Below are 13,137 nucleotides of genomic sequence, written 5' to 3'. Positions count from 1 at the left end.
CTGTAAATACAAAAATACACCTGATAAGATGATCCTGTTATAATTACATTTGAAATTAAGATTAAATGAAGATGTTTGTGAATTTACATTCCGCCACACATAGGATGCCAAAATCTAAGACAATATATGGGCAAAACACCAAACAGTATTTTTTTTTAAACACATTTGATAAAATTCACCATTGTTCTTCATTAATAGCTGAAATTTGTAAACAAATTTATATGATATATTCACCCAAGACTCATTCTGAATCTGAAAAGTAATTGAAAATCCCCAAATAAAACACCAAAACAATTAATCAACTTCTTTTACCAATAAAGAATTCTATCACTATCCTAAAAGAGTAATGGAATTATTTACTGTTTAAAAAAAATCCCATCCTTACAACTTCATGACCAAACTGTTCTTTTGAAAATGTACGGATAAAGTTATACAATCAGCCTCAAGAAATAATTTTTATAATGATCAGAATTTACTATAAAAGATATCAGGTCAGAAATTTTGGGATTACTTTGATAATTTAATAGGTTACATTATTAGTTTGCTACATTAATTTACATTAGTCAGGCAAATTTACCAATAAATTTGCTGATTATTTGCTTTTGAACTCCCAAGCAGATTGATTTATAACATATTATGCTGAATTTAAAAGCTCAAATCATCATAAATAGTATCCAAGTCAAAGACAGTTCAGATGAGCTCTGAAGACCTATCCAAGGCCCAACATAGTGATAAAATTACTAGAGGACATGCCAGCAGTTATATTTCATCAGCAGTTTGAGGAGATCTGTTATGTCACAAAAGGAACTTGCTTTTCAAATATCTAGAAAGAAAAGCTTACTAAAATTGCTGTTGTGTCACTGTTAATTACTGCATGAGCAATCTAAAGGATTGGAGATATATTCAGCAGCTTTGGGCAATTTTAAAATAATAAAATTTTATCATAAAAACCCATCTAATTCAGAAAACCTGCTTTGAAAAGGAAATAATTTGGCCTTTATGCCTGATCATTAACTGACCTGTGAAATGACTTATGCAGCTACTTACTTATAACAAATCATTATCATATACAATATTAAGCTCAATATAGCTTAACAAATTTCACAACACATGCTGGTGATAATGACCCTGATTCTGATTCTCTGACAATCTGACATCAATCCAGGTACAAGATTCATAAACTGAAAAGAACACAGATCATAACAGAATGAGAGGAATCACTGAACTCTCAACTTGCAAATATCAACTCAGCTAGCACTTCCCTTGAGTCAAAATGGAATGGATGACTTTGGTTTGTACTTTTGCAAATTCAGAAACCAAAATGCTCAGAACCATAAAAGAAAATCTTGAGGCTTGCACCCAAACTTGTAGAGAAGGCTCTTGGACTAATCTAGCAATAACTGTATAGAGTCATTCTCAGAATCATACTGTAGGAAGATCAGAGACAGGAGGAGTAGTCTTCTTGGCCCCTTGAGCCTGCTCTACCTTGGTTGCAAAATCTAAACCTTGCTTTAGGTTACTTACATTAGTTAGACACCATTAATACCTCTCAACTCCCTTGCAGTTTGAATACCTGGGAACCTCTGCTCAGAATATATTCAATGACTTCACCACTACAGACCTTTCGCATCTGTCTTAAAAAGGGATAACAACATATTCTGAATTATTTCTGTAGTTCTAGATCAGGGGTGGGCAAACTTTTTGACTTGTGGGCCACAAACTGTTCTAAAATTTGACAGGGGGGCCGGACCAGGAGCAGATGGACGGAGTGTTTTGGTAATACACCTCATAAGAGAAAATAAAATATCATGGGATATGTAGAAAACATGTGCTTTAATTTCAATTGAAAATGAACAAATGCATTACAACAAAATATCTGTCTTTGAAGTCCCATGGTATTTAGCTATTTATTGAAATGACTTTTAAAACACTGAAAATTAAATGAATAAAATACAGCTTTTTTAATAGTAACAGTTATTATTTTAGAAAATGCTGTTATCCTACAAGATATTATCATCATCACTCTCCTCCTGACTGTCTTTATTTCAAAAACGGTAGGAGATGCAGTTCTACTTGTCCTGCTCCTTCTTATTCAATTGTCCCCTGTGCCAAAACTCAACAACGACCAGCACAAAGACAGAACAGTGACAGCGGGCCAGTATGCGGAGCGCGTTATTTGATCTGGAGCGCATTTTTTATTTTGAGAACGTACGTACACCTGCACACTATTCATGTCCATCACTAACAGAAATGACATGTAACATGTAAGGCTTATTGAAAAAAATATTTTCAAATGCATTTTATACATAACACAACGAAGAATCTTATTTTTAATTTCAGTGGGAACAGTGTTGTTGGACTCCCTTTTTAGCCAGCGCATCAAAGTCTGGATTTAGTTTTGTTGTGGCGATTCTCAGGATGGATCTGAGGTGTTGGTCAGTTAACTTGGATCTGTGGCTGGCTTTGTTGATGTTCAGGACGCTGAACGCCTGTTCACACAAATAGGTCGAGCCGAACAAAGAGTAAAGCGCAAATGTGGAGTAATACGCTGCACCTCAACAAAGGTCAATGTATATAGAGTGCATCATCTATTGGGAAAACACCAGAATTGCGGGGAAAAAAATTAACAAGGTTTATTAATATGAAGTTCTGCGGGCCGGATTAAAAAGCTTAACGGGCCGTAGTTTGCCCATGCTTGTTCTAGATGTTCCCACCCTGTCAAACCCTCTCATAATCTTCAAGATGTTCACTTCAGTCTTTGAAACGCCAATTAGCATTAGCTAACCTGCTCAGTTTCCTCAAACGTCAACACATTCATCCCAAGTGTCTACCTATTGTCTGCTTTGCATCCAGTAGCAAATATACACTTCTTTAAACTCAGAGATCAAAACTGTGTGTATAGCACTCCAACTGCAAATTACAGGATGCTGACAGGACTGCAGAAAGATGACTTCACAACTTTATATTCTCTGACAACTCCTTGCTCATTCACTTAACTTACCTTTATACCTCACAACCAATACTTTGTTATCCCATGTATTCAATTAATCTATATGATCAGCAAGAACTGGTTGAATATAATGAAAGAAAAACACTTTAGGGTCACAGTAAAATTCCTTCTGTGGTGTGAAACAACTGCCCTCCAAAACTAGTCATATCTCCAACCAAACTGTTCTGTAAGAGCTGCAATATTGGTATCCAAAAAAAACTGACTGGCCTTAAAAGCTGACAAATCCTATCCGGCCTACACCACCTAAATAATTTCTCATTAGCAATTTGATGGAAGATGCAGTTAACTGTGTCACAAGTAATGCCCATCACTGATATTTAGGATACGGAGGTGGCACAATGGTTCAGTTCTCAGTTAATAACCTGGGCCAACAATTCAGGCTCCAGAACAAAACCCCACCATGGCAGATGAGGAATCTAAGATTGAGAATAATCTGGGATTTTTTTCATCTAAAGTAGTAACAAACTGGTTCAATAATATTCTTGAGGTTAAGAAACACACCATCCTTATCAAGCCAGAGCAATGGTACCCAGATCTGGAAAAATTTTTAATTAAAAAATCTGCCTAGACTACCAAGGTAGGCCTCAACAAAGTTTGGTCTACTCTAAACCAGGACCAAAACCCTAAGCCTAAATCAAGGAGTTCCAGTAAAAATGGTCTAATTAATGAAGCTGGCTATTCAGCACCTTATGTCTGTTTTGCCATTGAACACGATCATGGTTGTCGTACCTTTCAATCATTTTATCTGCCTTATCTTCACAACTTCAATTTCTCTGTTATGAACATAATCCATGAATCAAATTTCCAAATTTGTCTGTGGCAGAAAATTCCAAAAATTAAACACTCACTGAGAGAAGAGCCTTTTCTTCAATTCAGTCCCTTTTGAGACTGGGACCCTAATACTAGGCTTCTCATCCATCCTAATCGTGGCTACTCTTTTGGACATTTTATGTGCTTCAATGAAGTCACTTTTCATTTATTAAAGCAAGAACAGGCTTAAATTTAAACTTACAATAAATAAAATTATTCCAGAAAGCCCTTGCTTGTTCAAATCTCTCTTCATTGACAGAAACTTAACCAGGCAATGCAAATAAATACAGAATCAACAAGATCATGTCAGGTGTTCAGTTCTCTGTAGTGAATAAATCACCTCCTGATTTCCCAGAGTCTTGCTACCATCTGGAAGACACAATCTGAATAAAGTACCTGCCCAATTGGCATGTCATCTACCAGCATAAACATTCATTCACTGCCTCCTCTAACAAAGGCCACAACATGTACCAGTTACAATATACATTGCAGTTTTTTGCCAAGCTTTTTCTGTCAGCATCTGCTAAGCGCTTATCTTCCATTAAAAAAAACAAGCACATTAAGTGCAAAGGAACGCACGTACCACTTACATGTACCATCCTAACTTGGAAATGGAAATGCACAAAGGTTCATTTATTATCAAACTACACAACTCTGAAATTCTTCAATTCTCCAGACAGCCATGAAACCAAGAAAGAAAAGAAAGACAGTACGATAATCAACCCCCAAATCCCACCTCCCTAGAAAAAAAACAAACAAAAATGGAACAAGCACATCATCTCCAAATCCCACCTTCTGACAAAAACCAAACAAAATGAACCAAGCAAATCAACTCCCAAATCCCTCCTCCTGCAAAAAAAATCAAACAAATGGATCAGAAATATCGAATCACCCTCCCCCCCCACCCCCCAAATCCCTCTTCCTGCACTGTTGGGTCAAAAAAAATATCTTCCTACACTAAAGGACAGTGAGAGCTGGTTTATAACAAGGGAATACACATTACCATAAGCATCCACTTTTTTAACAGAAATAAATGTTAGCCTTATCAGTAACACATACATCCAGTGTATAAATGATTATTTGTCAGAGATGGTTATTTGTCTAGTACATACCAGACAATGTTTGAATACAGAGCTGCAAATGAAGTTGAACATCGTATAATCAGCAAAACGCTCCATTTTTGACTTTCTTCGCATGGAACAAGCCCATTCTTCCACGCAAAGAAGGTCAGAAACAGTGAATTCACTGATAATTATATAAAGATGTTAGCACCAACACAGATGAAGTTTGCAACCAAGTGATCAATGGCAAAACCTGAAGTAGACAATGGTGTGCAAGTGTCAGAAATATCACTTCACTGATGTCTGAGAACAGAATCATTGAAGAATAATTAGACAAGATGCTGGGGGTAAAAAAACAGACAAAACCTGTGCAAAGAGAATAAAAAACAAAAAAATTAGGTCAAAGCTGAAGAGGGCCTGCAACAGTAACTCCATTGCTCTTTTCACAGATACCACCTGATCTGCTGTTTCCAGCATTTTCTGTTTTTATTTTGGATTTCTAGCATCTGCAAGAGCCTCAAGGCACAGGAAAAAAGTCAATGACACTGCCTTCACACAATCTTCCAAGTTCACTTGAGAAATAAGTAAACCAATGCTGGTGTTATATCCAAGGTGAACACCCATAGCAAAAGGACTATTTATTCCTTTCAGCTTCTCTGGGCAGGTCACATCATTCACATGGCCTCACCAGATCCCCAAAGCAGACACACTATTCCCAAAGAGAGGAAAATATTATAGATGTGCTCAAAGTTTCCTTGAGGTGCAAAATCCCCAACAATTCACAGGAACACCCAACCTACACCAGCACAGTGGAGAAGAAACATTCAGATTTGTTTAAACTGAATAGCTTGCCTTAACATGCAGCTAGATCTAATTCTAGAATGCATGTCATCAGTTCCACAAGTTGGGTGTTGCATGGCTCAATTGCCTTAGCTGTATCCACTACTGCAAGCCATAATGTTATCACATTAAGCGAATTCAGTCTCCAGGCCAGGATTCCCTAATGATGGGAATACAAGAAGGGAGCTTAGTATTTCAACCATTGCTGGTTGATCAAGGTTCTGTCCTGCCTTTCACACACATGCTATTTACCAAGTATATGGTTCTGTTATGCAACGTCAGTTTGACATTCCCTCTGATGGGTCCCTCTGCATTTGTCACTTTATTATGTTTGATTTCATGATTTGTACAAGTAAGGAACATGCTGGGCCACAGGGTTATGCATTTCCATCGCCATTAGCCCACAGCACCTCTTGGATGCCTGTTATTGAGCTGCCAGATCTAGTCTGATTTGGTACAACTGTAATGCTATATTAAATAATGGAAGATACCCTTGGTGAAAAGTCAAGACTTTATTTCATAGAAACATCAGTGATATTAGCAATGCTGTCATGGGCAAATACATCTCCAACAGGTTGATTTGGGCAGACATGGTGAAATTAATTTATTCCTCATGTTAACATAAGCACTACCTCTTGCAGATCCAGCCTATTGGCTGTGTCCTTCTGAACACACAATTACCTGCTTGAGTTGTGATGCTACCAAGTAATTCTTCCTAACGTATGTTCAAGGTTCCCCATCCTGAGGATGCTCTACCTACGCTAGTGCTTGTTCCAAATCAGTAAGAAACACTGATTCACCTACTGTGGGAGGACAGTAGATTGCAATCAAGAAATGTTTCCTTTTCTATTGATGTCTCACTATGAGACATTAGAGTATGAAGTAAATGTTGCAAGACTCTCAGGACTATCCCCTACTGCATTCAAATTACACTGTGACTGGACATACTCAGATTCCAATGATGCCAGGCACATTGCTTGTAAGGGATGATTCTCTAAATACAACCATGTCAAGCACTGTATCCCCTAAATTAGGTCCCCAGTTTTTTATTTGAGGAAATCTTCATAAAGTTACACAGCAACAGGTCCTTCCAGCCTGAAGAATCTACACTGCCCTAATAAAACCCTTTGACCAATTAACCTATTAAACTGTTTATCTTTAGAATATGGGAGCAAACCAAAACATCTGGAGGAAACCCAAGCGGTAACAGAGAGAACATACAAACTCCTTACAGATAGTAGGGGAAATGAACCTGGGTTGCCGGTGCTGTAATAGCATTATACCAAGATGTTTACAGAGAGGTGGAAGAGCCTGAAGCCTGGTGCCAGGCAAACAATCTCTTCCTCAATGTCAATGAGACAAAGGAGATGGTTATCAACTTCAGGAGAACTTGCACCACTCACATCGATGACACAGCAATGGAAACTGTAGGAGCAGTTTCAAACTCCTAGGGGTCCATATCTCGCGCAACCTCTCATGGTCCAAAGACACATCCTACACAATCAACAAAGCTCAAAAACACCTCTGCTTTCTGAAGAAGGCTGGAGAGAGCTGGACTATGCAATCAATACTCACGACCTTCTACAGATGTTCAGGGTAGAGCATCCTAACATGCTGAATCTCTGCATGGTACGGAAACTGCACAGCAGCTGACAGGAAGGGTCCACAACAGGCAGTCAAAACTGCCCACACGTCACTGGCACCAGCCTACCTGCCATCAAGGACACATACACAGAAAAGTGCCAGAAAAAGGCCTGTAACATTAAGAAGGATCCCACCATCCAGTTCATCAGGAAGGAGACTACAGAGCACCAACGCCAGGAGCGAGACACTCAAAAATAGTTACTTCCCTCAAGCAACAAGGCTGATCCACACCCCCCACTGCAACCACTAATTTATCATTTTCTGTCAGAGTGATCTTACACACGAGACTACAGACACTCATGTGCCTAGCATCACTTTATAGCCATATGACCATCTTATCATAAGCCATCTTATACTTTTATCTTATCATAAGCCATCTTATCCATTTATATTTACTATAATTTTTTATTGTGTTCTTTATCTTATTTTGGTTTTCTTTTGTGCTGCATTGGATCCAGAGAAACAAGTATTTCATTCTGCTTTACACTTGGAAACGGGAAATGACATTAAACGATCTTAAAAATAATTGGGTCTCACTTGTGTTTGGTCTTACGGTAGTAGCTTAAGTGAGTGATTTGCTTGGGCAATTCAGAGTTACTGCAAGACGGAAGTCACATTTACACCAATCTGCATAAGGATGATGGGGAGATTAGCTATATTATTTGATTTTATCCAGATTACTAACTGAGCTTGAATTCCACAGCTGAACCTCTAGCCTGTTGCTCCACATTACAAGGTTATTATGGTGTCAATTTAATCACTGTGACACTGCAGTACTATATCTCTTCAGAGTGTTAATTTTTTTAAAAACTTCCTAACAAGCTCATTTCCATTAATCATCCAAGACTTGTCTTTGTACACTGTAAAGTTTGTTGTACCTATGTTTGCTTCTCCTCATTTATTCTTAGAAATTGGTAATATCTGTTACAACAGTAATACACACAGGATGCTGGAGGAACTCAGCAGCCTAAGCACCATCTATGGAAAAGAGTAAACAATTGACATCTTGGGCCTGACCTGCCGAATTCCTCCAGCATTTTGTGTCTACTTTGATTTTCAGCATCTGCAGATTTTACCTTTTTTGAAATACATGCTATAAGGCTGGACAGCTTAGAAAAGTCAAATTGTAATGGCTTATAATTAAATTCTAAAAGCACAACAGAATGAATCATAGTGCCTCGACTTCAGAACATTCCGTGTTATACCCAGCAGACTAAAATTTCACATCTTAAATTTAATCATTCAAATGATACCGACATCAATGGCAAAGTTATTATTTATCCTCCATCCTTAATCACTTTGAGCCAGGCAGCTCACTGGGTCATTTTGAAGGTCAATAAATTAGGTCTGTTTCAATGACAATAGTTTGTCACCAAAATCACCAATAACTTCTTTTTCCAAATTACTACTTGAATTTAAATTATTTTTGCTGACGTGGTTGAATTCAAACTCATGCTTCTGGAGCAATAGTTCTGGCTCCTGGAATGCAAGTTAACTAATATTAAGATGCTGTTCCACTATTCAAGAAAGAGAGTAGCGATAGCCCAGGAAATTATAGGCCAGAGAGTTGATGGAGAAGATCCTGAGACGCAGGATTTATGAACATTTGGAGAGGTGTAGTAGGATTAGAATAGTCAGAATGGCTTTGTCAAGGGCAGGTCGTCCCTTACAAGCCTGATTAAATTTTTTGAGGATGTGATTAAATACATTGATGAAGGAAGAGCAGTAGATGTAGTGTATATGGATTTCAGCAAGGCATTTGATAAGGTACCCCATGCAAGGCTAATTGAGAAAGTAAGGAGGCATGGGATCCAAGGGGACATTGCTTTGTGGAACCAGAACTGGCTTGCCTACAGAAGACAAAGAGTGGTTTGCATGGAGGTCAGTCACCAGTGGAGTGCCTCAGGGACCCGTTCTGGGACCCTTACTCTTTGTGATTTTTATAAACGACCTGGATGAGAAAGTGGAGGGATAGGTTAGCAAGTTTGCTGATGACACTAAGGTTGGAGTCCATGCCAGGAAAAAAGCAAGCCCTAGCCGGCTGGCCCTCCTGTGCATTCTGCTCTCAAATGGACATTAAATTGACTAGATCTGTGGCAACGAAATACTCGGAGGGAGTACAGAAACGGACGGAATCCCAGGCGCCGCCATTCAGCTGATTATTTATGTAACAGATTTCCCCCAAGCCATCGGACTACCAACCTACTGACCTCTGCTGTGCCTATTGTCTTGTTTATTATTTATTGTAATTCCTAAACTGTCCTGTGTACTTTATGCAGTCCTGGGTAGGTCTGAAGTCTAGTGTAGTTTTTGTGTTAGTTTAAGTTCAGTGTAGTTTTTGTATTGTTCAGGTAGCACCATGGTCCTGAAAAACGCTGTCTCATTTTTACTGTGTACTGTATCAGCAGTTATGTTTGAAACAACAATAAAAAGTTGTGGATAGTGTGGAGGGCTGTCAGAGGTTACAGTGGTACATTGATAGGATGCAGAACTGCGCTGAGAAGTGGCAGATGGAGTTCAACCCAGATAAGTGTAAGGTGGTTCATTTTGGTAGGTCAAATATGATGGCAAAATATAGTATTAACAGTAAGATTCTTGGCAGTATGGAGGATCAGAGGGATCTTGGGGTCCAAGTCCATAGGACACTCAAAGCAGCTGCGCAGGTTGACTCTGTGGTTAAGACGACGAACAGTATATTGGCCTTCATCAATCGTGGAATTGAATTTAGAAGTCGAGAGGTAATGTTGCAGCTATATCAGACCATGGTCAGACCCCACTTGGAGTACTGTGCTCAGTTCTGGTCACCTCTCTACAGGAAGGATGTGGAAAGGGTGCAGAGGAGATTTACAAGGATGTTGCCTGGATTGGGGAGCATGCCTTATGAGAATAGGTGGAGTGAACTTGGCCTTTTCTCCTTGGAGCGACGGAGGATGAGGGGTGACCTGATAGAGGTGTACAAGATAATGAGGGGCATTGATCATGTGGATAGTCAGAGGCTTTTTCTCCCAGGGCTGAAATGACTGCCACAAGAGGGCACAGGTTTAAGCTGCTGGAGAGTAGGTACAGAGGAGATGTCAGGGGTAAGTTTTTTTTTTACTCAGAGAGTGATGAGTGCGTAGAATGGGCTGCCGGCAATGGTGGTGGAGGCGGATACGATAAGGTCTTTTAAGAAACTTTTGGATAGGTACATGGAGCTCAGAAAAACAGAGGGCTATGGGCAAGCCTAGTAATTTCTAAGGTAGGGACATGTTTGACAAAACTTTATGGGCCAAAGGGCCTGTATTATGCAATAGGTTTTCTATGTTTTTATGTTCTATGTTTCTAACTATATCCTCAAAAGGATCTCAAATGTTAGTAGAAAATGAATGTCCTCACAAACTTCAACTGAGCAATAATACAAGATTACACTGCTGCACAGCTTTGTCAGTTATGAAACTAGTGGTGCCAAATTACTGGCATAAAGAAATAATGTCCCCAAGATTTTGTTTTATCTTTACATATGAAACCACTTGTCATTTATATTAACAATTTGGATGAGAATGTTATTGGAATGATTAGTAAGTGTGCTGATGACACGAAATAGTAGGTGACAGTGACGATGTTTATCGGGATTTATAGAGGTATCTTGATCAGCTGGGCAAGTAGGCCAGTAGAAGTTGCAGTAAGGCAAGGATATCCTGGGGCAGTTGCAGTCAAGCGAGACCTTTGAAGAAAGTTCACTGGAACCAAACCCGATTACTGCTGATAAGTGAAAATGACTGGCAGTGTGCAATCAACCTAGGGGAAAAAATTGCTCCGTTTACACAGTAGAGGGTGCCGGAGACAGACAAGATAGGAATATCAGAATGTGAAATACACCCAACAACAAAGGGACAATTGCTTTCCTAACTACAAAATATTATTAGTTGTCAGCTTTTAGCTTAACTCTGTATAAAAAAGTGATTTTCTTTCCTGGTTTCAGAACAATATGGCGACAAGCCTTGGTGCTTTCCTTGAGCACAAAATAAAATATGTTTGAGTCATAAGAGTGTGCATGTTCTGAGCCCAGTTATTTTATTATTGGTGACAATGGGCTAAGGAATGGCAAATAGGGTTTAATGCAGAAAAGTGCAAGATGTTGCACTTTGGGAAGACAAATGAGGGTAGGACTTTCGCAGTGAATGATAAGGCTCTGGGGAGTGATGTAGAACAGAGAAGCTTAGAAATATAAGAACATAGCTCCTATAAGGCAGTGTGGAAAGTAGAGAGTAGTAAAAACAGCCTTTAGCACACTGACCTTCACACTGAGTATTGAAGTCGGGATGTTACTTTGCACTTGTACAATTAGTTGGTGAGGTTACATTTGAATTATTGAACTGTTTTATTCAGTGTGCAAAAGGAAAAAATGATGAGGGTACTACTGAAACTCAAAGGTGTGGGCTACAGAGAGAGGTTGAGCAGGACATTTTTCACTGCACCATAGAAAAATTGAGGGGTAGTTTCAGAGGTGTATAAAATTATGAATGGCAAAGGGTGGATTGCAGTCTTTTCCCCCCAAGGCTGGGGAATCAAGTACTAGAGGACAAAGGTTGAAGGTGAGAGGGGGGTGATTTAATTGGTATCCAAGGGACAACTTTTTCACTCAGTTGTTAGTATATGGAATGAGTTACCAGAGAAATGATTGAAGCAGGAAAATTAACATTTACAAGGTACTTGGACAGGTACATGGATAGGAAAGGTTTATATTGATATGTACCAAATGTAGGCAAATGGGACTAGCTTAGATGGGAATCTTGGTCAGATCAGTTGAACCAAAAAACTTGTTTCTCTGCTGGACAATAATGATCAGTGGGATTGTTGTTTATAAATATTTGTTTAGAGAGCCAAGATAGATTTCCTAGAAAGGCAAAAGTGTGGCAAGAGTGAACTTAACCCCCTTTACCCTTTAAGTGTGCACTAGTTTGTGTCGTAATATCCCCCACTCCATATCAACTTCTATAAAATAACTTTTTGTAACTGTTGATATTCAATGCAGCAAAATTAAATGAATCATAACATTAAAACAGTGGAAAGAACAACTACCGCTTATACAGTGCCTTGAAGTAAAGCCCAAGTTAAATGGTTTGAAATTATTTAGACAACAATGCAAAATATAGAATGAATAAAAGAAAACATAAATAAGGAGGTTGATTGACCAAAATCCAGAGGATATTAGCACATACAGATATGAAGATGACTTTGCACGAGTTAGTTAAGGGCACTTAAGTAAAATATAGGAGAATGACCAGTAGTACATTGCATCCTCCAGGCAAGACCGTTACAGAAACTGGTTAAAGGTGGAAATAGATAATCCTGAATAGAACTGCCAATTACAGTTACATGGACCAAAGCCAAACTCAAATCCAAATATAACCCCGCCTCTACAAACAGCCCAGTATAGTTTCAGATAGCAACCAAGTACAGTGATTGAATTTATGAGAACTGAGGACTCTACGTTTAATTTTTTCTACTGACTAATTTTTGCATGACAAAGTTTTTTAAAAATGATAACCAAGATGCCTACTGACACAACTGCCACAGCTCTACACACTGTCTTTACGCATCTGGAGAAGAGGGGCGCTTATGTGAGAATACTGTTCTTGGACTACAATTCAGCATTCAACACCATAATTCCCTCCAGGCTCAACAAAAAGCTCAGAGACCTCGGCCTTCACCCCGTCTGATGGATCCTGGACCTCCTGTGAAATTTCCAGCATGTGGCAAGAGTGGGCTCCCTCACTTCTGCCTGACAAT

General features: G+C 38.9%; 1 protein-coding gene across 1 annotated transcript in view; it reads right to left on the bottom strand.

The window, feature by feature from the left end:
- The window catches only part of cul1b (cullin 1b), a 99,491-nt gene that overhangs the window by 64,137 nt on the left and 22,217 nt on the right, over window positions 1–13,137 (bottom strand). The window lies entirely within an intron of this gene.

Source organism: Hypanus sabinus, chromosome 6, assembly GCF_030144855.1.
Source record: "Hypanus sabinus isolate sHypSab1 chromosome 6, sHypSab1.hap1, whole genome shotgun sequence".
Lineage (NCBI taxonomy): Eukaryota > Metazoa > Chordata > Chondrichthyes > Myliobatiformes > Dasyatidae > Hypanus > Hypanus sabinus.
This window is presented reverse-complemented; position numbering and strand designations above follow the sequence as displayed.